The 22,982-nt window shown below is 42.8% G+C and overlaps 1 protein-coding gene and 1 non-coding gene across 5 annotated transcripts in view; one reads left to right on the forward strand and one right to left on the reverse strand.

Annotated features, from left to right (window-relative positions):
• CAB39 (calcium binding protein 39) overlaps nucleotides 1–22,982 on the reverse strand; it is a 93,258-nt gene that overhangs the window by 52,976 nt on the left and 17,300 nt on the right. The gene's annotated exons all lie outside the window — the stretch shown is intronic.
• On the forward strand, nucleotides 17,179–17,317 carry LOC127491918 (small nucleolar RNA SNORA29). Its single transcript, XR_007920845.1, has one exon. It is a non-coding gene; the product is annotated as a small nucleolar RNA SNORA29 (small nucleolar RNA).

A 22,982-nucleotide genomic window follows, 5' to 3' on the forward strand; every position in this document is an offset into this window, starting at 1 on the left:
GGCACTATTAATAAAACATCTGAATGGAAGGCAGAATAACAGAGCTAAGTGAGGCTGCCAACCTTCTTATCTTCAAAGGCAGGGAAAGCCAAGACAATATGACACATATTTAGTTTGTTACACACATGCATATGCACACACATACATACAAGGCTAAAATTTTTGTTTTTTCTACTTCATTCAGTTTTATTTTTAAAAATACAGGTGAGTGAGGCTGGTGCTGTGGCGTAGTGGGTAAAGACCCCTCCTGCAGTGCTGGTATCCCATATGGGCGCCAGTTCAAGTCCCGGCTGCTCCACTTCTGATCCAGCTCTCTGCTGTGGCCTAGGAGAGCAGTAGAAATGGCCCAAGTCCTTGGGCCTCTGAATCCGTGTGGGAGACCTGGAAAAAGCTCCTGGCTCCTGGCTTCGGATTGGCCTAGCTTCTGTCATTGTGGCCAATTGGGGAGTGAACCAGCAGATGGAAGACCTGTCTCTTGCTCTCTTTGCCTCTGCCTCTCAAAAAAAAAAAAAACCAAAAAAAACAAAACACACAGGTGACTAAACAGATTTCCTGAATCACTAGTTGATTAACGTGGTAATAAAGAAGAACAAGAGGATTTGGAAACAAACACAAATTAGGGTTTTTTTTTTTTTAAAGATTTTATTTATTTGAGAAGTAGAATTATAGACACTATGAGGGAGAGACACAGTGCTGGTCCCACAAACTAGATTTAAAAAGAGTTGAGCTTCATGTTTGAACTCTTGCTTCCATCTCCTGACTCCAATCCATACTTAGAAGAAATACAGAACCACACATGGCCTTCATGCTCAAATGACAGCAAAAGTGCCTCTCACAGCGGAGTCTTTAGCCAGTGCTGCTTCCTCACAGGGCGGGAGATAGTGCCTTCAGAAGAGCCTGGTCCACCATCAGGTAGCACCATTTCATAGCACTCTGTGCCCTGAAGGATGCTTTCACAACACAGGCACCGAGCTGCCTTTAGGACCAGACAATTTCAAGCTGGAGGCTTTATTATCATCAGCATTTCCTTGTGTAAGCATTGCAGGAATTTTAGGCAACTGTAACACAAGAATCAACTGATGGAGGCCCTTTAATAACTTTTCATTGCCTTAAAGAAAACCCAATTCCTTACCAAACCCTTTGGGCTTTTTACACACTTTTTCACAGGGGTCCAGCCACACTGTTGTCCTTTTGGCTCCTCGAAGATGCCAATTACTTACTTCTAAGATATATGACTCTGGTAAAACTGTAATTTTATTCTTATTTTTAAAAGATTTTTATTTATTTATTTTAGAGACAGAGTTACAGAGAAAGGGAGAGACAGAGAGGTCAGTCTTCCATCCTCTAGGTCACTCCCCAAATGGACACAACAGCCGGAGCTGGGCTGATCCGCAGCTAGGAGATTCTTTCAGGTCTCCAACATGGGTGCAGGGGCCTGAGCACTTGGGCCGTCCTCCACTGCTTTCCCAAGCAATTAGCAGAGAGCTGGTCCAAAAGAGGAGCAGCTGGGACACGAACCAGCTCTCATATGGGATGCTGGTGCTGCAGGTGGAGGCTTAGCCTACTACAGCACAGTACCAGCCCCATAATTTAATTATTAAATCTAGATGTTGGGTATAAGGGTTTTTCATGGTTCAACTTTGCTATATGCTCAAAATTTTTCTTAAAACAGTCTAAGTTATGCTTTGGATGTACCAGAATACATAAAGAAAATAGGCAGAAATACATATCACAATTGAAAACATTCATTTAGAATTTAAATACAATTAACTTCCCTGTCTTTAAAAAAATTGTGCAGGACTGGCACTGTGGCATAGTGGGTAAAGCTGCCACCTGCAGTGCCAGCATCCCATATGGGTGCCAGGTCAAGTCCCGGCTGCTCCTCTTCCGATCCAGCTCCCTGCTATGGCCTGCAAAAGCAGTGGAAGATGGCCCAAGTCCTTGGGCCCCTGCACCCGCTGGCTCCTGGCTTCGGATCGGCGCAGCTCCAGCCGTTGCAGCCAATCGGGGAGTGAACCAGTGGATGGAAGACCTCTCTCTCTGCCTCTTCTCTCTGTGTATATCTCTTGACTTTCAAATAAATAAATAAAATATTTTTTTAAAAAAAGTGCTTCATAACTTGCAGGATTTCTTGGGTTGAGCCAAAAGTATCGATCAGAACAAAGCCACTTACAGTGAGACAACTAAAGGAACCTGTGGAAACCCATGCCTACACTTCTCAAACTGGGGACAGGCTCGCTCTTGAAGATAATCAGTGATGTGTGTTTGTATCCAAAAGATGAGATACCCTGGAGGGGAAATCTAGCTTGAAAATGGGCTGTACACAGCATCTAACACGCTATACTTGCATACATAACACCTATGGCGCTGCACGCTGAGTCTGTATGAGATCGTCATGGCCTTTCACTTCCCCTCAGCTGTCAGGCATGGCGCTCTACTAGAGGTTTCTCTTTCCAAGTGCCTTTTCCTTTCCTATTTCTCTCTCCTGCATTAATTCACTAACTCATTTTTACTCTAATGTTGATCCTTCAAGTTTCCATCCTTGGCTTCTCCTTGCCCTGTATTTTTTGCGTGATCTCATCTATAGCTAACAACCTGAGATCTAGTTCCAGTCTACATTCCCAACTGGAGCTTCCAAGATAGCCTCTAGATGACCCAAACCTCATTCTAGTTCTTTTTTTTTTTTCCCCCATATTCCCCTTCACAGTGAAGGAATCCACTGTTGATCCAATCATAACATTTGGTTGTCACAGTAGATTCTACTTAACTCTTTCATGTAGAATCAGTTCACAAGTTTAGTCAGTTCTATTTTCTCAATTTATTCCTACAGATAGCACATGTGGACTCCAATCCCCTACACAAGCTCAGGGTTGTCAATGCGGCCAGTGTCATCCTTAGGGTATTGCTGTGGTTCTGATGTTTGCCCAAACCCATGTGGTGGGAATTTTAATCTCTAGTGCAAGTACTGGGGGTGGGGCTTAATGAGAAGTGTTCAGTCACAAGGGCTCTGCCCTTATGCACTGATTAATGCAACTATAGAACGGACTCCTAGAGGTGCACTGGGTCTTTCTGCCTTGTGAGAACCCGGAGGTCAGCCCCTTTCTGAGCTGCCTGCCACCTTCCAGCCTGTGAGGACTCAGCCTTCACCAGATACCAGATGCCACATCTCAATCTTAGACTTAGCCTTCAGAACTGTGAGGAATAAACTGTGCTTTTTAAAAATCAATTACCAAGTCCCAGGTATTGTTATAGCAGCACAAGCAAACTAAGGCAGAGATGTTCTAGAAAATTTAGTTGCCACAATGACCACTGAAAAATGAAACTGTCATCATCATCATTAACAAAAAAGAAAAAGCACAGCTGCTGTCCCTGCTGTTGCTCCCATAAGCACATCCTTCTGCTAGTTCACATGTCCTGGAGCAGGTGGAGGGCAGAGGTCAGAATAATGAAAATCTATCCATCTACTCCTGCATTTAAGTCCATCACTGAGAATTAAAGAATTAGTTTCTATGAAACTCAAACACTAAAGGTAGAAAGCAAGCATTATTTCAAATGCCTATATTCATCATCATCAGCTTGGTATATTCTCGTATTTGTGCTGTTCAGAAGTAGAGATATGATACTAGAAATGGGCACTTCTGCCTTACAAAGCACAAAGACTTCAAGTCACTGCCTTGTTATGTTAATATTCCTAAGAGTACAAAGATTTACCCCAAGAAAGTGTTGGAGAACATATAGAACACCCACTGGGGAAATAATAAAAGTCCACATTAGGACAGTTAGGGACTGCCCAGCTTCGGCAATCTGCTGTTGGCTTATGCAACACACCCGTATTCACCTATGCACTGGCAAATACCAAAACGTAGTCAAGCGGTCCACAAGCCTAGTACACGAGCATTCAGTCATTCAGACCCGAACTGTGTATTCACTATATTCCACAAACATAAGTCACCAAGAGTGCCTACTACATCTCGTCTCCATTTAACAGGCATCATGGCTGCCCTCAGACCCCTGGTGAAGCACAAAATCATCAAAAAGAGGGACAAGCCTCGCACCAGTCAGATCAATATGTCATAATATCAGATCAATATGTCACGATTAAGCATAACTGGCAGAAACTCAGAGGTACAACAGGGTGTGGAGAAGACTCAGGTCCAGATCTTAATCCCCAACACTGGTAACAGGAGCAACAAGAAACAAAGCACATGCTGCCCAGTGGCTTCTGGAAGTTTGTAGCCCACACTGTCAGCGGTGGGAGGTGCTGCTGATGTGCCACAAGTCTTCCTTACAGAGATCGCTCTCAGCATTTCCTCCAAAGCCACAGTGGAAAGAGCAACCCAGCCAGCCATCATGGTCACTAGAGGCTAGGAAGGGACACAGGGAGGTTGGATAACAGGCACCAAAACACAGGCAGATAGGAGAAATACTCTGTGTTTGTTTTACAGGACAGTGGGGTCACCAGAGCTTGCAACAATGTATTACATAGCTTAGTAAGAACTAGAAGAGTAGCTTGAAGATTTCCAACACAAAGAAATGATAATTTTAAAAGATTTATTTATTTGAAAGGCAAAATCACAGAGAGAGAGAGAGAGAGATCGAGATCCTCCATCTGCTGGTTCACTCCCCAAATGGCCGCAACAGCCAGAGCTAGGCCAATCTGAAGCCAGGAGCTTCCTCCCAGTCTCCTATGTGGGCACAGGGGTCCAAGGGCTTGGGCTATCTTCTACTGCTTTCCCAGGACCATCAGCAGGGAGCTGGATTGGAAGTGGAGAAGACGAGATTTGAACTGGCACCCATAAGAATGCTGGCATTGCAGGTAGTGGCTTTACCCACTATGCCACAGCCACAGCATCAGCCCCTGATTGTTTTCTTTTAAAGATTTATTTATTTGAAAGGCAGAGTTACAAAGAAAGAGAGAGAGAGTGATCTTCTATCTGCTGGTTCCTCAGGATCTCCCATGTGGGTGTAGGGCCATCTTCTACTGCTTTCCCAGGCTATAGCAGAGAGCTGGATTGGAAGTAGAGCAGTCAGGACTCAACTGGCACCCACACGGGATGCTGGCACCACAGGCAGCTACAATGCCGGTCCCCCCTGATTAAATTTTAAGGAAGTACAGGCATTGCCCTGATTTGATCATTATACATTACACACACATACTGAATTATCACACAGAGTTCCTTAAACATGTACAATTATAATAATGTGTCAATTTAAAAAATTTCTACTAAAGGTGAAATATTCAAGAGGCAGTGGGTATTTAGCCTAGTGGTTAAGATGCCCACATCCTATGTCAGAGTACCTGAGTTTGATTCCCAGCTCTGGCTCCAGCTTCCTACCAACGCAGACCCTGGGAGTAAATAATTTGGTTTCCACTACCCATGTGGGAGACCTGGATTGCAAGTTCAGCTCTCAGCTCTGGAACCAGGCCAGCCCCAGCCTTTGCAAGCATTTTAAGGGTGAACCTGTGGAAGGCCAGGTTCTTTTCTTTCCCAAATAAATAAAAAATAATTTAAGAAAGAATGTCTGCTCTCAAGACAACATTCTGGTGTGCACTGATGTGTGTGTGTGTTTAGTGACAATAATGAAAAGCTGCTGAATGACAGCACATTCCTAGACAGCTGTGTTCTAAGACTACACTAACATATGCGTTAAATCTGACTCATAAACGTGGTGGTCAAGTGCAAACAAAAAAGAAACCACACAAAGTAATAACACTGTTGTACAGAAGGACAAATGCAAAATGCCCATGCAATTATAGAAAGCACAGCAGTTACAGACATGCATGCACTTAGAGACAGCTTGGTTTCAGATGCTGGTGTCACCAACCTTAACAGACCTGAGAGTTTTCTAAACTCCATTGCTCATGTCTACCATGTTGCACACCTCACAAGGTGGCATAAGAATTATATTACGTGTGTTTAAAATGCTTACATCTGCATGTAGTAAAATATGCATAAACAGTAGGAGATAGCTTTTTTTCCCTCCTCACCTCTAAAACCTGGTTCATGACTACTATTTCCAGAACCAAAATGGGTAGATAAGGTATTTGTCTAGGCAAACTACATAACAAGGTTCATGCGTTGCAAGGCTTGGCCTTAGTGTGGCCACACTGGGAGGTGGGACCTTCACAAGCACAGCTCAGCAGGAGGTCCTTCAGTCAACTGGGGGTGTGTCTTCAGAAAGGACTGGCTCCCTGTTTTGTAGCTCCCTCTTATCTGTGCTCCAACCATTGCCATCTGCCATGTGGAATACAGCCTTTGGGGGCTAGCAAAAGCCTGCACCATGCTCTCTGGACTTTCAGCCTCCAAAATCGTGAGCTAAATAAATATCTTTTCTTATAAAGTTAACCTTCCTTTGTTATTTTGTTACAGAAATGCAAACTGGATTACCATACTTCAATAAAATCTGAACACCTGACCAAACCTACAAGGCCCCTATGATCTGTTCCTCTCTGTTCTCACCTCTTTCACTCTGATTTGACATTTCTGGACTAGACCTAAGCACATTCCCCATAGCCTTCAGAGAGCTCTTAGCTTCAATTACCAGGACAGTCTCCCTCACTATCACCTTGTCCGGCTCCATATTGTCCCCATGCTCATCACCACCACTGACGTATGTTTATGTGTCTCCTTTCTCTATTAATGTAAGGCCTGTGAAAACAAAGGCTTAGTTCATTTCATTCCTTCACTGTTGTATCCCCAGAAATTGGAAGTGTGGCTCATACTTGCAGAATATTTGTAGAATGAACTATTTGTTTTGATCTTCAAAGAAACAGTGAAATTCTTTTGATATTCATTCCTCAAAGATGTTCTGTTTCTGTTCTACAGATGAATTTTTAACTCAGGCTCAAAAATACTGGATGACTTGTTCAAATCTTATGAAGCTAGCTATAAGTTTAAGAGTTGAGACTTCAAAACTAAGCTTTGGCTAACTCTTAGGCAGTGTCTATAGGGTTATCCAGTAACTTTTATATTCATTACATATTATATTAGTAGCCTTAAAAATGTTTTGCTTAGAGTGGTGCTATGGCGTAGTAGGTTAAGCGTCCACCTGTGATGCAGCATTCCATACGGGCGCAGCTTCGAGTCCATCCCAGCTACTCTACTTCCAATCCAGCTCCCTGCTAATGAACCTATGGAAGCAGTGGAAGACAGCCCAACTCCTTGGGCCCCTGCACCCACGTGGGAGACCCAGAAGAAGCTCCTGCTCCTGGCTTCGGATCAGCCCAACTTTGGTCACTGCAGCCATCTGGGGAGTGAACTGGTAGATGGAAAACTTCTTTCCCTCCCTCTGTCTGTCTGTAACTCTGTCTCTCAAATAAATAAATAAATCTCTAAAAAATGTTTCACTTATAACCGCAATCCTACTTCTAAACAAATTAATGTATCCTGGCGCTGTGGCATAGCAGGTAAAGCCACTGCCTGCAGTGCCAGCATCTCAAATGGGCACCAATTTGAGACCTGGTTGCTCTACTTCCAATCCAGCTCTCTGCTATGGCCTGGGAAAACAGTGGAGGATGGCCCAAGTCCTTGGGCCCCTGCACCTGCATGGGAGACCTGGATGAAGCTCCTGGCTCCTGGCTTCGGACTGGCGCAGCTCTGGCCGATGTGGCCAATTGGCGAGTGAACCAGCAGATGGAAGACCTCTCTCTCTCGCTCTCTGCCTCTCCTTCTCCCTCTGTATAACTCTTTCAAATAAATAAATAAATCTTTAAAAAAATTTTTAAATAAATAAATCTTTTTAAAAAAGTTTTCCTGAAGTTCTCTACTGACATGAAAAGATAACCATAATTCCCTTTATGTGAAAGTACTTTAATATAAATTTTATATATATATATATACATATGTATATATATATATATATATATATATATATATATATATATATATATATATTATGATCCCTACTGTTACCTACCTAGGTAGAAGCACACGCTGACCAGGAGAAAAAAAAAAAAAGTCAAAAGTTAATAAGGCGCCAGGTTCTAGTCCTGGTTGCTCCTCTTCCAGTCCATCTCTCTGCTGTGGCCCAGGAGGGCAGTGGAGGATGGCCCAAGTGCTTGGGCCCTGCACCCGCATGGGAGACCAGGAGAAAGCACCTGGCTCCTGGCTTCGGATCGGCGCAGCGCGCCAGCTATGGCAGCCATTTGGGGGACGGGGGGAGTGAACCAACGGAAGGAAGACCTTTCTCTCTCTGTCTCTCTCTCTCTCTCTAACTCTGCCTAATAAAAAAAAAAGTTAATAGTGAGAATGTGACATATATTTATATTTTTCTTAAGGCAAAGTATTTACAGTGTACATATAATTTAGGCAATTTTCCCTCTTATGAAAGTAGTATTTAAACAAAAAATAATACAAGATGGTTTACTACTAAAAGGGGCCAGGGCTTCATCAAAGTGTAGGAAATATCCAAGATGAGCCTGAGACATGTTGCTCTGGAAAGCAAACACTAACAAGGTAATGCCAAAAAGGACATGGAGCCAACCGAAAGGGCCCCACAGACCTAAGACATACAATTTGGGCATAAATAATAACTATAATGCACTGACATGAAAATTAAAATATCTGCGTATGAGTATCATATTTAATAGGAATATAAGCATAATAAAAGCATTACATTAAAATTATAATTTAAAAAAACTCATGGTCTCCTTGGAGGTTGTGAAGGCAACAACTCAAAATTATTCAAAGAATTGGCAAATAAAAGGAAAGGAACTGCACATTTATCCAGCATATTCTATACACTTTGTATTTTGGTGTTACCAAATAGTTGACATGGTAAATTGTCCTTACAGAAGGACGATGATTCATAGCTAATGAATGTAGAAAGAAAAACAGAAAATTACCATTTTGAAATCCCTGATGAAATAATGGTCATGGCAACAATTGTCAAAGGCCATCAAAACCACTGATGAGGTGTGGGTGTTGTGGTACAGAGGGTAAACTGCCACCTGTGATGCCGCCCATCTATATGGGCACTAGTTTGTGTCCCAGTCACTCCACTTCCAACCCAGCTCCCTACTAATGGCCTGAGAAAAGCAGCGGAAAATGACCCAAGTGCTTGAGTCCCTGCCACCCATGTGGGAGACCCAGATGAAGCTCCTGGCTCATGGCTTTGGTCTGGCCCAGCTCCCGCTGTTGAAGCCATCTGGGGAGTGTGCCAGCAGATGGAAAAACTCTCTGACTTTCAAATAAATGAATGAATGAGTGAATAAATAAATCTTTAAAAAAATTGGTGGAAGGTGGAAGGGTCTTCCAAGAGGGTAAGTGGATACATGGGCTGATGATAGGGAACACGCTGATCTTTGACTAAAAACAGGACAAGCAGACACTCGTGTGTCTCATGATAGAACACAATAGGTAGGAAATATAAGGCATCATCTAAAGAAGTATTTTTTCTCCTTTCTCCCAAATCTGAATCTAAACAAGCATTTAGAGTTACCAGTCAGTATCAGGGGTACTAGATCAAGTCAAACAACATCACAGAAGAAGTCCATCAAACTTAGAACACAGGACATACGACAGGACAAAGGTTGAGTTTCTCCAACAAATCAAATAGCACGAAAGGAAAAAGCAGTGGAGACTATTAAATAAGAAAACAGACTTCCAAACAGTGTAATACAATGCATGCTCTTCTCTGAAACCTGATTTAAATAAACCAAATGACAAAAAGGTATGTTGACAATCAAGGAAATGACACATTGTACATGATTAAGGAATCACTGTTAATTTTATTGGGTATTATAATGAAATATAGCAAATATATATCAAAAAAAGTCCTTATCAGGCTCCAATACTCAAATGAGTGAGTTGGAATTTGCTTTAAAATACTTCAGCGCGGCCCCTCCCAAACAGCAAGGAAGGGGCAATAAATGAGACAAAGTAAACAAAGTATTAGTAACTGTAGAAGGGACTGGTGTTATTGCACAGTGGGCAACCCATACCAAAACCATGATTTGAGTCACACTTGCTTTACTTCTGATCCAGTTCCATGCTAATGAGCCTGGGAAGGCAGAGGAAGATGGCCCAAGCACATGGGTCCCTGCCACCCACGAGGGAGAGAGAGACCTGGATGGAGTTTTGGGCTCCAGGTTTCAGATCAGTTTGTGACCATTTGGAGAGTGAACCAGCAGATTAAAAATTTCTGCTTCTGTCTGTCTCTCTCCCTGCCTCTCCCTGTCTTTCTGCCTTTCAAATTAATAAATCTTTTATAAAAAACTGTCAAAGCTAGAAACACTAAGAGCATGTTTGTATATACTTGAATGTTTTCTTATTTTAAGAAACTGGTAATGGGGAAAAGTTTCTATTTGAAGAAACGATACGTTTCTTTAAATAAGTTATTGCAAAGTAGACTATATAATTGTGTTCTGCTTTGCTTTACCTTCCCCCTTCTTTGTCAAGAAGCCCAAAGTTAAATTTACAAGTAACTGTAAAATGAGCCACATTTCTGACATAAAAACAATTCTTTCTCCTCTGTGGGGGTCTCAGAGCTTTATTATTTCACTGTTAGAATACACTTGTGTTTTCATTTTGTCCACCGCAATTCAACTAAACAAATTCACTTTGTTGATGCCAAATGACAATTCAAAGAATACTCTATAGGGGAAATAGGTACACGGGCAATGCCTTCAACAGCCGATTTGCAGTGCCTCCCCACCCCTACACTCCCCTCTATCCCTTTCTGAAATAATCTTGGAAACGACAGCAATGCTATTATGCATAACTCCTCCTTAGTGACATCCTCTACCTAGAAAATAATCAGCTTAGTCCATATCTCTGCTTCAGACCCTGTCAGAGGCTTCTGATTAATCACCATTAATCATGTTCCTTTTCTATTACGTCTCAGATACATACTGCACAGCAGGCTGAGCTACGAACAGTGTGTCCCACCACCAGTTCCAACCAAGCCTCTGGAGCACAGGTCTGAGTGACTGAGCTTCCCCACACACTCACCCTTTAGGAAAACGCTGCTGTAGCTAAACCAAAGTTCACTTCCAAACATTTTTTAAAAAGAGAGACTGTCAAAGACTTCAAATCTTCTCATCTTTTCAGAATTTGGAAGTGAGGGTAGCCCATTCTTAGTGGAATATTCTCTTAAAGTTAAATGTACCTACTATACTCATCATAAGGACCATTAATTCCAACTCTGCTATGAAATATATCAAATCTCACCTTAATAGTATTCCCACAAGTTTAAATATGTAGAAAAATATCTTAAATTTAAATGAACAGCTTTTGTTCTGAATCACAGAATGAGTACTTAATTAACTGGGCTTAGCAAACATATTTGTGTTTCTCTAAAAAAGGTTTTCTGTTAATCCTTGAAAGTTTATTATACTATACATGAAGAATGTCAAATTATCAATGTTTATAAAATATGCTGTAATGGTACAGTTCACTATTTGAGTGACAGAACAGGATATACCTGCTTATAAGAGACAGCTTTGCTTTAGAAGTTGATTGATTTTAACAGCTCTTGTAAAAAGTTATGTGTTAATTTTACAAAAAGGAATCTCACGTTAAACCTCAAACACTTAGTGAGAGAGTCACAGTACTACTGTCAAGTTTTACTGTGGTGATTTCACTGTACCATGTGGTCATTATGGATTTAAAAAACTAAAGTAATGATAATTAAGTACAACAGAACATTTCAAGCTGCCTTAAATTCTTCTGGAACAAGACAGAGCATGCATAAAGATATACTTAAATAGTGTTAACATGTACTTAAAGATATGGTTGGAGGTGTTCTAATCAAACTGAACACAGCTAAGTTATAAGAGCTTTGTCACTTCATTCTTCTAAGTTCTAATAGACATACACAAACACACTTGATTACATGTTTTCTTTTTAAAAGGTTGCTTTTGGGGCCAGCGCTGTGGCACAGTGGGTTAAAGCCTCAGCCTGCAGCGCTGGCATCCCATATGGGTTTGAGTCCTGGCTGCTCCACTTCTGATCCAGGTCCCAGCTCACATGCCTGGGAAAGCAGCGGAAGATGCCCAAGTGCTTGGGCCCCTGCACCCTTGTGGGAGACCCAGATGAAACTCCTAGCTGGACCATCCCTGGCTGTTGTGGCCATTTGGGGAGCGAACCAGCGGATGAAAAGACCTCTCTTTCTGTCTCTACCTCTCTCTGTAACTCTTTCAAATAAATAAAATAAACCTAAAAAAAAAAAAAAAAAAAAGTTGTGGGGCCAGCAGTGTGGTGCTGCAGGTTAAAGCCCTGGCCTGAAGGGGCCAGCATCCCATATGGGCATTGGTTCATGTCCCAGCTGCTCCTCTTCTGATCCTGCTCTTGGCTATGGCCTGGGAAGGCACTGGACAATGGCCCTGGTCCTTGGGCCCCTGAACTCGCATGGGAGACCCAGAAGAAGCTCCTGGCTCCCAGCTTCAGATCAGCACAGCTCCGGCCGTTGAGGCCATTTGGGGAGTGAACCAGCAGATGGAAGACCTCTCTCTCTGGCTCTACCTCTTTCTGTAACTCTATCTTTCAAATAAATAAAACCGATCTTTAAAAAAAAAAGTTGTTTTCAATGGGAATACTCTAACAGAATCATTAATAAAGTCAGGTTTAAAATATTAAATTTATGTCTTTATGTTTCAATTTTTTTGCAAGAATGTTTGGCAAAATTTTCAATATTTTTATCAATAATTCCACAAAAACATCTTCAACTATGTCTTTTAAATTTATCATGAAAGTAAATACACCATTTCTTCGTAATTGAAACTGTTGGACCAACGTACTTCTTTTCTGAGTCAGCATTTGTCCCAAAGACAGATTGTTCTGTAACTATTTCAGCAAAAAGACCCAAGCCCGGGGCTGGCACGGTGCCAGCATCCCATACAGAACACTGTTGAGTCCTGGCTGCCCACTTCCTCCAGTCCAGTTCCCTGCTACTGTGACTGGGAAAGCAGTGGAAGGTCACCCAAGTACTTGGGCTCTTGCCACTGGTGTGGGAGACTCAGGTGGAGTTGTTGGGTTCTGGCTTCAGCCTAGCTCAGCTGTTGCAGCCATCTGAGGTGTGAACCAGTGGATAGAAGATACAAATCAATTAATCAACCTTTAAAAATGTGCATTACACATGTATTATTATGCACAGATCTGAAATTTTTCACACCAACCCCCTCCTTTTAATCCATCTCCCCTCCAACTTCCTTAAGTACCTCTTTTCCTTTCTGTGCAGACCTGTCCGAGGTTACTCCATCTGAAGGCACCTGCCCAGCTGTGCCTGGAAGTCATGTATCCCATGAGGGAAAGAACTGTGATTCCTTGTCCTTCTCCCTACTAAGCAGAGCTGTCTGACTCACAGAAGTCAGAGCTTAAACGCCAATTCCTCATCTTTATCAAAACTGAGGAAATGATCTCCGATGTGCCCACCTTTCAGCTATTCACTACTAAGGAATGAGCAAACATAAGGCGGTTCTGGCCACAAAAGACCAGAAACCATTCTGCGCAGTCTGAATAGCAGACAGCAGAGTAAAAGGAAGCCAAGGGAGATCCTGAGAATGACTCAGATACAGCAAAGGCAGGTCACGAAGACCCCAAGTCAGCAGAAAGAACATCAACCAGCAATGCCACCAGCAGCTCCCAGGGCAGCCACACCAGGGCCCAGTAATCCCTGTGCTCTCCAAGACGCCGGATTTAAAATGCTATCTTCCTGACCTTCTCTTCCTACCCTCTCTGATCAACTGACTTTAATTGCTGATCATATCACTGATGACAATGAACATATTTTTAGGCCTATGCTCTTAGCTTTCCAATTGCTTTTCAACACTGTCACTTTATGTACAAAATTTTCTTTTTTCTTATAGCTCTCTATATAAATCTTTTTCTTTATAAATTTTGGATTTTCTACTAGGCTCACAACTGCCTGCCTGGGGCCAGCATTGTGAAGTAGTAGATTAAGCCACTGCCTGCGATGCTGACACCTTGTAATAGGTGCCGGTTTGAAACCTGGTGGCTCCACTTCTGATCCAGGTCCGTGCTAATGCGCCTGGGAAAGCAGGGGAGGATGGCCCAAGTGCTTGGGCCACTGCACCCACGTGGGAGACCCGGAAGAGGCTCTGGGCTCCTGGTGGCTTCAGCCTGGCACAGCCCTGGCCATTGCGGCCATTTGGGGAGTGAACCAGCAGATGAAATATCTCTCTCTCCATCTCTCCCCCACCTCCTGTATCTCTGCTTTTCAAATAAACAAAAAATAAATCCTTAAAAACTGTTAAAAAATATGAATGCAAAATTTCTTATTCAGAGATTAGCCATTATTTACAATGAAATAATGCTATCTTTTTCTGAAATAAGCTGTTCTAGTAGAAGCTCATTTAACAATCTCATTACCCTATCCAGTTTGAAGAGTAGCAGCTTTCATCATAGCATACTGCTTAGGCAAAAAAGTCAACCAAGGAGTCCACTTCAACATATATGACTCTTCTCCAGTCAACCACCTACTGAGAGTTTGGGGTGGGGTTGGGGCAGTATCACAGGATATTCTTTATATATTATTATACTACCTAAATTGTATGCTCTGTTAAATTTTTGTTTATAACTTATTTAAATTTGATAACATTTTTCAAAATTATAAGCCCATGATTTGAGGGTATTTTAAAAACTAAATAGCATGCTTTTTAGAAACGGATTCTATATTAATGAAGTGACAGAATTTCTATTCCTAGTCCTCATCCAAATCAGTGGCAGTAAGTTGACAAAATACACCATCAAGCCTGGACAGGCATTTTAGTGTGTATCAAGCAGAAACATTTTGATGCAGACCTGTGTCTTCATGTCCTAATAGGCATGGAGGCATCCATGGCTATGGTAAAGTGGAAGGGACAGATGGCATGAGAAGAGAATTCAGAGCATCTTGAACAATCTAATTAAACAAGGTAATATGAGGATATTTCTAAACACTTGTGGGAAAAATGCAATTAAAAGATAAGTTTATTTTGGTGTAAAAAAATCCTGGCTGGCGCCGCGGCTCACTAGGCTAATCCTCCGCCTTGCGGCGCCGGCACCCCGGGTTCTAGTCCCGGTCGGGGCGCCGGATTCTGTCCCGGTTACCCCTCTTCCAGGCCAGCTCTCTGCTGTGGCCAGGGAGTGCAGTGGAGGATGGCCCAAGTACTTGGGCCCTGCACCCCATGGGAGACCAGGAGAAGTACCTGGCTCCTGCCATCGGATCAGTGCGGTGCACTGGCCGCAGCGCGCCGGCTGTGGCGGCCATTGGAGGGTGAACCAATGGCAAAGGAAGACCTTGCTCTCTGTCTCTCTCTCACTGTCCACTCTGCCTGTCAAAAAATAAATAATAATATAAAAAAAAATCTTGAAATCCACAGGGCTACCACTGTGGCATATGGGTAAAGCTGCTGCCTGCCTGTATGCTGGCATCCAATATGGGTGCTTCGTGTTCTGCTGGTCCTCCTCCAATCCAGCTCTCTGCTAGTGGCCTGGGAAAAGCAGCAGAGGTTGGTCCATGTGTTTGGGCCCCTGCTAACCATGTGGGAGACCTGGTTTTGGCCTGACCAGCCCTGATCATTGTGGCCATTTGGAGAGTAAACCAGCAGATGGATCATCGATCTCCGTCTCTCACAAATTTTTTTTAAAAAAATCTTAAAATTCATGTATAGTTCTTTTCATAGTATGCTTTCCCACAAACTTTTGACGGTACCTCATATATAAATTACCATCTAGACAGGAACAGGGCGAGAGGCTACATTATAGGTGAAAACAAGATGAGCTTTGGGGGAGCTGACTCAATCATGGGATGCCCTCAATTATTCTCCCACCATTATATTTGCCATTGATGCTCTGAGTGTGGTGTTCTAAACTTGATCTCACATTCCAAATGTGATTTGATCAGTCAGGACAAGCTATCCATGTGTTTCATAAATGCAGTCTTAAACTTCGTTATTAGTTTTAACAGTCTTATTACATGGCTGAAAGTCTTTGTTCTGGGGCCAGCACTGTGGTGCAGCAGGTCGAGCTGCTGCCTGCAACACGAGCATCTCGCCCTGGATGCCCTGCCTCCTATCCAGCTCCCTGCTGACGCCCAAACAGTTGGGTCCTGCAATCCATGTGGGACACTCAGACGGATTCAAGGTTCCTGGCTGTTGAGGCCATTTGGGGAGTGATCCAGTGTCTGGAAGATCTCTTTGTCTTTGTCTGTCTGTCTGTTAAATAAATAAAACAATCTTAAAAAAAAAAAAAAAGCTTTCCACTGAGCAATTTAATTGACCTAAGTTTTCATATTTCATATTTCAAGTTCTGCATATTTCATAGTGAGCCACATCTTACCCATTGTTTCGTATTGCATTTAGGGTCCTTGCCTACAGGACTGAACAATCATTCCTATTAAATTCCTTTTGATTTAGGTTCAGTATGATATTCAGAATGTTTCCTTGGACCTTGATTCTGTTATCCAGAGTACTATTAGTGTCCGACCAGATTCCAACTACAAATCTGATCAGCAAGTCACATAGGTGTTCCTTCACTCTCTGCTCAAAGTACAGACAGGAAAATGAAGACACAGCACTGGAACTTTCCAACTAAAGCCAGCCATCAGACTGTATTCTGTGCGCAGTTATTCCAACAACCAGGAGGCCACCCAGCTGCACTACCACCACCAAGGGTGTCTACAGATTTCCTGGTCTCCAGACTATATACTATATATACTATACTATACTATATACTATACTATACTATATTCTATACTGCTCCCCCACTGCCTCCCCTCCATTTAAATGCTGATTACAACCCAAGACAGGATGGGGCCTGCAGTTAACAAAACAAAGACTTAGGATCAATCTGAGCATCTCTTTTACTAATAATCTTACTAATAACCTTATTCACAATGCTGAACCCCTCAAATCATCACAAAGGTTTGATTGATTTAAGACTTGAAATTAAAGTTGCATCATTTAGAAACATCTTTACTACATCACTAACAGGTTTCTATGAATAAAGGTCTTCTACCAATATGGATCTGTGATCTTTAGTTTTATCTACATGATTTATTCACAAGATAGCCTAAAGAATTTAGACTTACAGTATCCTATTTTTAGAATTAGTTTCAGAACCTGTGAACTTCAACTATTTGACAAATTACCAATGTATTTAACAAATGAAAAGTTTACCAATGTCTGCATTTTAAAAATATACACTTTCTATCTTCAAAGAGGAGTTATAATATATATTTCTCATCTGACTACCACATTTTCTCCAGTTAATAGATTTTAGTGGCTATGCTTATGGGATAGATTAAAATTGCCAAGATCTGAAGAGGGTGTGGTTTTGGTACCCCCTTTCTTTATGAAATGGCTAAACAGAAAAAAAGTATAACTTATTTTTTCTTCTGGTTATTCACTTTGCCAAAAGGTTGTGCAAGCATGGCGAGCATCACTGTCTTACCCATGTTTTGGTAAATAAGAAAAGCAAACAGCCAATCCTGCTTTTAAAAAAATAGTCCCTTAAAAATAATGCCTTATTCAATTCAATCCTTGAACTGTAAACAAATAAGAAAATTTGAAACAAAATTCAAATACAGAAAAAGTCTTTTAGAAAATTATTTCGGCCGGCGCCACAGCTCAATAGGCTAATCCTCTGCCTAGCGGCGCTGGCACACTGGGTTCTAGTCCCGGTCGGGGCACCGGAGTCTGTCCCGGTTGCCCCTCTTCCAGGCCAGCTCTCTGCTGTGGCCCGGGAGTGCAGTGGAGGATGGCCCAAGTGCTTGGACCCTGCACCCCATGGGAGACCAGGAGAAGCACCTGGCTCCTGGCTCCTGCCTTCGGATAGGCGCCGGCCGCGGCGGCCATTGGAGGGTGAACCAACGGCAAAAGGAAGACCTTTCTCTCTCTCTCTCTCTGTCTCTCTCTCTCACTGTCCACTCTGCCTGTTTAAAAAAATATTATTTCGGTTTTAGAGAGTAAAGGCAAATTTAAAATGCTATGGTTCTAAAACGCTACACCTGAGAGTGGTGAAATGATTTTTATTTTTTCCTTTTAGTCATGTTGATGAAGACCTGTGTTTGTTTGTTTTTTACAGAGAGTTAGACAATGAGAGAGAAAGGTCTTCTTTCCGTTGGTTCACCCCCAAATGGCTGCTACAGCCGGTGCTGCGCTGATCTGAAGCTAGGAGCCAGGTGCTTCTCCTGGTCTCCAGTGTGGGTGCAGGGCCCAAGCACTTGGGCCATCCTCCACTGCCTTCCCGGGCCACAGCAGAGAGCTGGACTGGAAGAGGAGCAACCGGGACTAGAACCCAGCGCCCATATGGGATGCCATCGCCACAGGCAAAGGATTAACCAAGTGAACCACGGAGCCAGCCCCCTGTTTTTTGTTTTTGTTTCTTAAAAAAACCACCAACAATTTTTCTTTTAAAAATATGTACCCTTTTTCTACAGGATCAGATACAAACCTGGAAAACCACTCTCCTTCAGGGTCCACGCCCTGCTATTTCTGCTCTGGCCAAACGCCCACAAAAGCATAATCACGCCACAAAACCAGCCTGCAGCAAACCACCATAGTTGGAGATTTAAGGTTTGTTTTCTTTGTAAACCATTCAAAGGTTGCCATTTGGTCTATTTGGTATATCAACTTTTTCCAGCAGAAATATCTAGAGTCTCAGAATGCAGGATCACACAGGACACTCCACCCACTCAAGGGTGATTTCTCTGAGAATTCTCAGTAAACCTGGCCTTGCATACTCTACAGCAACACACTAACTGGCTTAAGAAGGCTTCACTCTAGGTTGGAAGATTCTAGATGAAGAAATGGGAGTTAAGAACTGTTGGACTCCAGAGGAAACTACTGAACCTCATTTGTCAGCTGACTGGCATGATCAAATGTAAAAGCTCTGCCTGGATCTGAAGGAAAAGGTTCACAATGACACTGCTAAAAGTCAGTTCACAGACCACAGGATAACCTGGCCTGTAAGCATACTAAGAAGTGGGACATACTCATCAAGTATGGTTCCAGGACACAGACTGTATCTGGGGAAGTAGGGGTGCAAGTGGCACGCATGCATGCGCAAACGCGCGCACACACACACACACACACTACAGAAGATTAATACATACCACATTACCAGATCTGGTATGAAAAAACTCCAGGTAAGTGAGATGGGTATCAAGTGCAGAGGACAGACAAGGCACTATACCAGACTTCAACAGCCTTGTAGACGGAAAAATTCAGATAAAGTCAGAAAATGAAGTACGCAACTGACTGGAGAGCTTTATGCAGTAGTCTGAATTATAACGAGAACAAAAATTATCTTGTAATTTCATCGAGCTCTTGTGAGTAATTATGCATCAGGTGAAAACCTCACTGTAAACTCAAGTGCTGTGTACAGAGCAGTCACATGCCTTGCTTTACTGCTCCAAGAACATTCCACACTTTATGGAGTGGTGCTTTCCAGGTAGTGCTGACATCACATGACAGTCAAGCTGCAAAACTTGCTTTTAACCTGAAAACTGCATCTATAAGGCACAAGAAAAGCATCTCCTATCCAAGGGAACGTATAAAGTTAGGTTTTAGTGAGAGGCCTCAGGAAGAGCTATAATGGGTAGAGTACCTTAAGTTAAAAATGTCTTTCCCTCTGCAAAAATTCAGAGTAAGAGATTTCATTTTTCCTTTACTAATTCAGCAGAAGAATGTTAATAATTGATTGTGATGACTAAATATTTGTGAAAGTACCAGGTAATCTGCAAAAAAAAAAAAAAAGATATTATCATTTCTACACATAACTCAATAATATTGTCTCTTGATTTTGAACTACAAGTCCACCTCAAAAACTTTGTGGAAATGGAATTAAAAGATTGCTATTTTAGGGCAAAAAATTCTGAAATTCAGGGTTTTCGTAATATGCATTTTTCACAAACTTCTTGATGATCCCCCACACAGGCTGGGTTCCTGTTAAGTATATCTCAACCGTCACTGTGGTCTGAATAGGAAGTTAGACTGATTATCATTTCCTACAGGTGTTGTAGGGGAAGGTGGGCGCACAGGGCGAGCTTGTTCCCTAACAGGATAATCCTGATTTGAAATACTTTCATCTAAAATGACATCAGCTATGATTCTGGTGGTAACTGTTAAACCTTGTTCTAGCTAAACTAAGGTGTAGAGCAGGGGAGGACCCACCTCCTCTCCAGCCCATCTACCTCACTCCTACCAGGCTGGACACAGTGGTAAAAACCGTTACTGCTGTTCCTTCCCTATGTCTGCATTACGCAGAGAACTACTTTCTCAGGAAAGTCCGACCCAGGCTCCACGTTGACACAGAAACCAGACGTGGAACCAGGTGCTGGGTGAGCTCCTCGGTGTTCAAAGGCAGGCAGGAGCTGGCAGTGCTGCCCATCGGCTCAGCCAACTACTAGCCCAGAGCAGCTGCCAGAGGCAACCTCAGACCTCTCTGGAACCCAATGTTAACAGAAGTTCAGAGGCACAAATAATCATACAGACCAAGCATTAGGAAACAACTGATTTATTAAACTGTCCTTGCACCTACCTGCTACTATCTTTTCTGTCTTGTACTACCATATCCTAAACGTGAACTCAGGTACTTCACTTCGGCAGACACTCTAGAGCTTTGAGGAAAGTATACAAAGTATCCCAAGCATGCCTAAAGAGCAGGGCTCCACCTCCGGACAGCTGTGCTTCTGAGTGGCTGGTCTGCTTCTTATCTCACCAACAGGCAGACTTTTCTTGCTTCCCTCTTTGTTCCGGCTCATCAAACTCACGCAGCTAGCATAAGAGACATGCATCTGCTCGTGCACTGTGTCCCAGCAATCATTTTCTGTGTCCTTCCTTATTTTTTTCTTGCTCCCATCTAACTAATCTGGGGGAGGTGGAGAATGGGAAAGGGAGAGGGAAAAAAGAGAGAGAAGGAAATATATATATATATTTTTTCTCTATTTCCCTAAGATGGTAGGCAGGAAATATGAAATGAACTAATTTTAGTGTAAGTGTGGTATAGCTTTTAATCTTACCACTAAGATAGATTTGTTACATATGATAAGATCATGAGTGTCAATTTTCCTGCAGATGTGTAAATAGGTAAAAATGCTAACGGGGACATCCTGTCTAGAGAGAGATTACCAAATTAAGTCAGAGAAAGTGCACCAAAGCAATCAATAAGCATAGTGTACAGCAAAATAAAAGACTTGTATCATTTTTCTTAAGAGTGAAATGTAATTTCTCTCCACCTGCAGCCCCACCCCTGCGTCCCTTGTATGGTGATCTATCTGGTGCCAGCCCCTCCATGGGTCAGAGAGCCACTACCAGGTCCTGTGTGCAACACCAGTCTTGTTGCTGTCATTCTCCTTCCCTGTAGGTAAGGAGAGACAAAAATATTTCCAAGTTTATTCACCAATGTTTCAAGCCCCTATTATGTGTGAGGCATTACAGACATTAAAGTCTAAATGGCTGCCTTTACAGAAAATTATTTTTTAATCAGGTATATAAAATAGATTCAACAAGGGAAAAACAGCACTCATAAATTAAAATAATGGCTGAGTTGTATCTGGAGACCACTAACCCACAGTCTGCTCCACTCTCCAGGGAAATTAAGGAAATCAACAAGAACACAAGAGGGATGAAGGTGGTGGGGGAGGTGACAGGCGAGGAGAACAAGGGGAACAGACAGCAAGCTCAGGGTGATGACATTGCCACCCAATCAGATACTGGTGGCTTAGAACAGAAGAACAATAATGCAACAATGCAAGACCACCTTCCACCCGAGGGTAGCAGACACTCCAGTCACTCCTTCCACTGTTCCGGGAAAGTTGAGGAAATTTAAGGGCAGGGGCCTTTTTTTTAGGGATGGGATGCCTTTGGGATCCTGTGGTCCTCCTCCAGACCTTCAGGGTATCTGTGGCCAGAGGGTCTGCTTCTAAGGTTAAAATGAGAGATAAAGTACAAAAAGAGGTTGATGTGGCCCAGGGAAGGCAAATAATCAAGCAGTCCATTAAGCTTGTCTTGGATAGCTAAGCCAATCAGACAGGAACAAGAGAACAGTCACAGCCGCCTTCTACTCCCCCCAGCACCATCTCCTGGCAACTCTCCCCACCCTTACACGGTGCCGTTCTCCGCTCTCCAGTGGGAGGTGCTGTCGTCCTACGTGAACCACACTCACGCTGGCTCCAGCAGAGCAATGCAGACATTTAACAGTGAGGTCCGTCTCTACCCAAGGGCTGAAGTTCCACACTCGGAAGACAGGAAATACAAATGGCCAGCTTTTCAGCTGGAATAAGCTGGCAGCCTGTACAGGGAGGGCGGGGTGAGTAGGAAACGGACCATCTTCATGGTGTTTGCGTTCCTGAAACCCGGTAGTGTCTCTGCCATTTCCCATACCTGGAGTGTTGGACTCTTCCATGAGATAGAATTTTATTAAATCTTGACTATAATGGAAAAAACAAGAGCGTTCCAATGAATACAAAGAGTACCTCCTAGGCGTCACTGCTCTAATCCCCAGACCTAGAAAGGCAGCTCCAGGGCAGCTCCCTGACATTTTTCTTACTAACTTTTCAGAGCGCCTGACTAGCCTACCAAAGACAGAGTGGCACTGTCTTATACTCTTCCATATACTCTGGAAACTTAACTTTAGGGATGGAAATCTGCAATGGTTGAAGAAACATGAAGAAAATAAAAGTGTAAAAATGGATAGGCCTATTTATTCTCACAAATTGAGACTATAAAGTTCAAGATTATACAAGCAAATACAAACTAAATGCAATTTTCCTCCAGTCATCCTAAATAGAACTCCCAAGATGACCTCGTGAAACTCCTGATTCTTCCCTTGGTTCCATCTGCTGTAAAACTTGGAAAGGATCAGAAAATCAAAAATTAGAAATTACACTCATAGGGTCAGGCTTTTGGCCTAGTGGTGCAGACGCCTGCACCTCACATCAGAGTGCCTGGTTTTGATTGCCAGTTCTGGCTCCTGAATCCGACTAAGGCGGATTCTGGGAGGTAGCAGTGACAGCCCACGGGAGGAGGCTCCTGGTTC

The sequence above is a fragment of the Oryctolagus cuniculus genome, chromosome 3 (assembly GCF_051225735.1).
Source record: "Oryctolagus cuniculus isolate XC-2025 breed Fujian yellow rabbit chromosome 3, ASM5122573v1, whole genome shotgun sequence".
NCBI classification, from domain to species: domain Eukaryota; kingdom Metazoa; phylum Chordata; class Mammalia; order Lagomorpha; family Leporidae; genus Oryctolagus; species Oryctolagus cuniculus.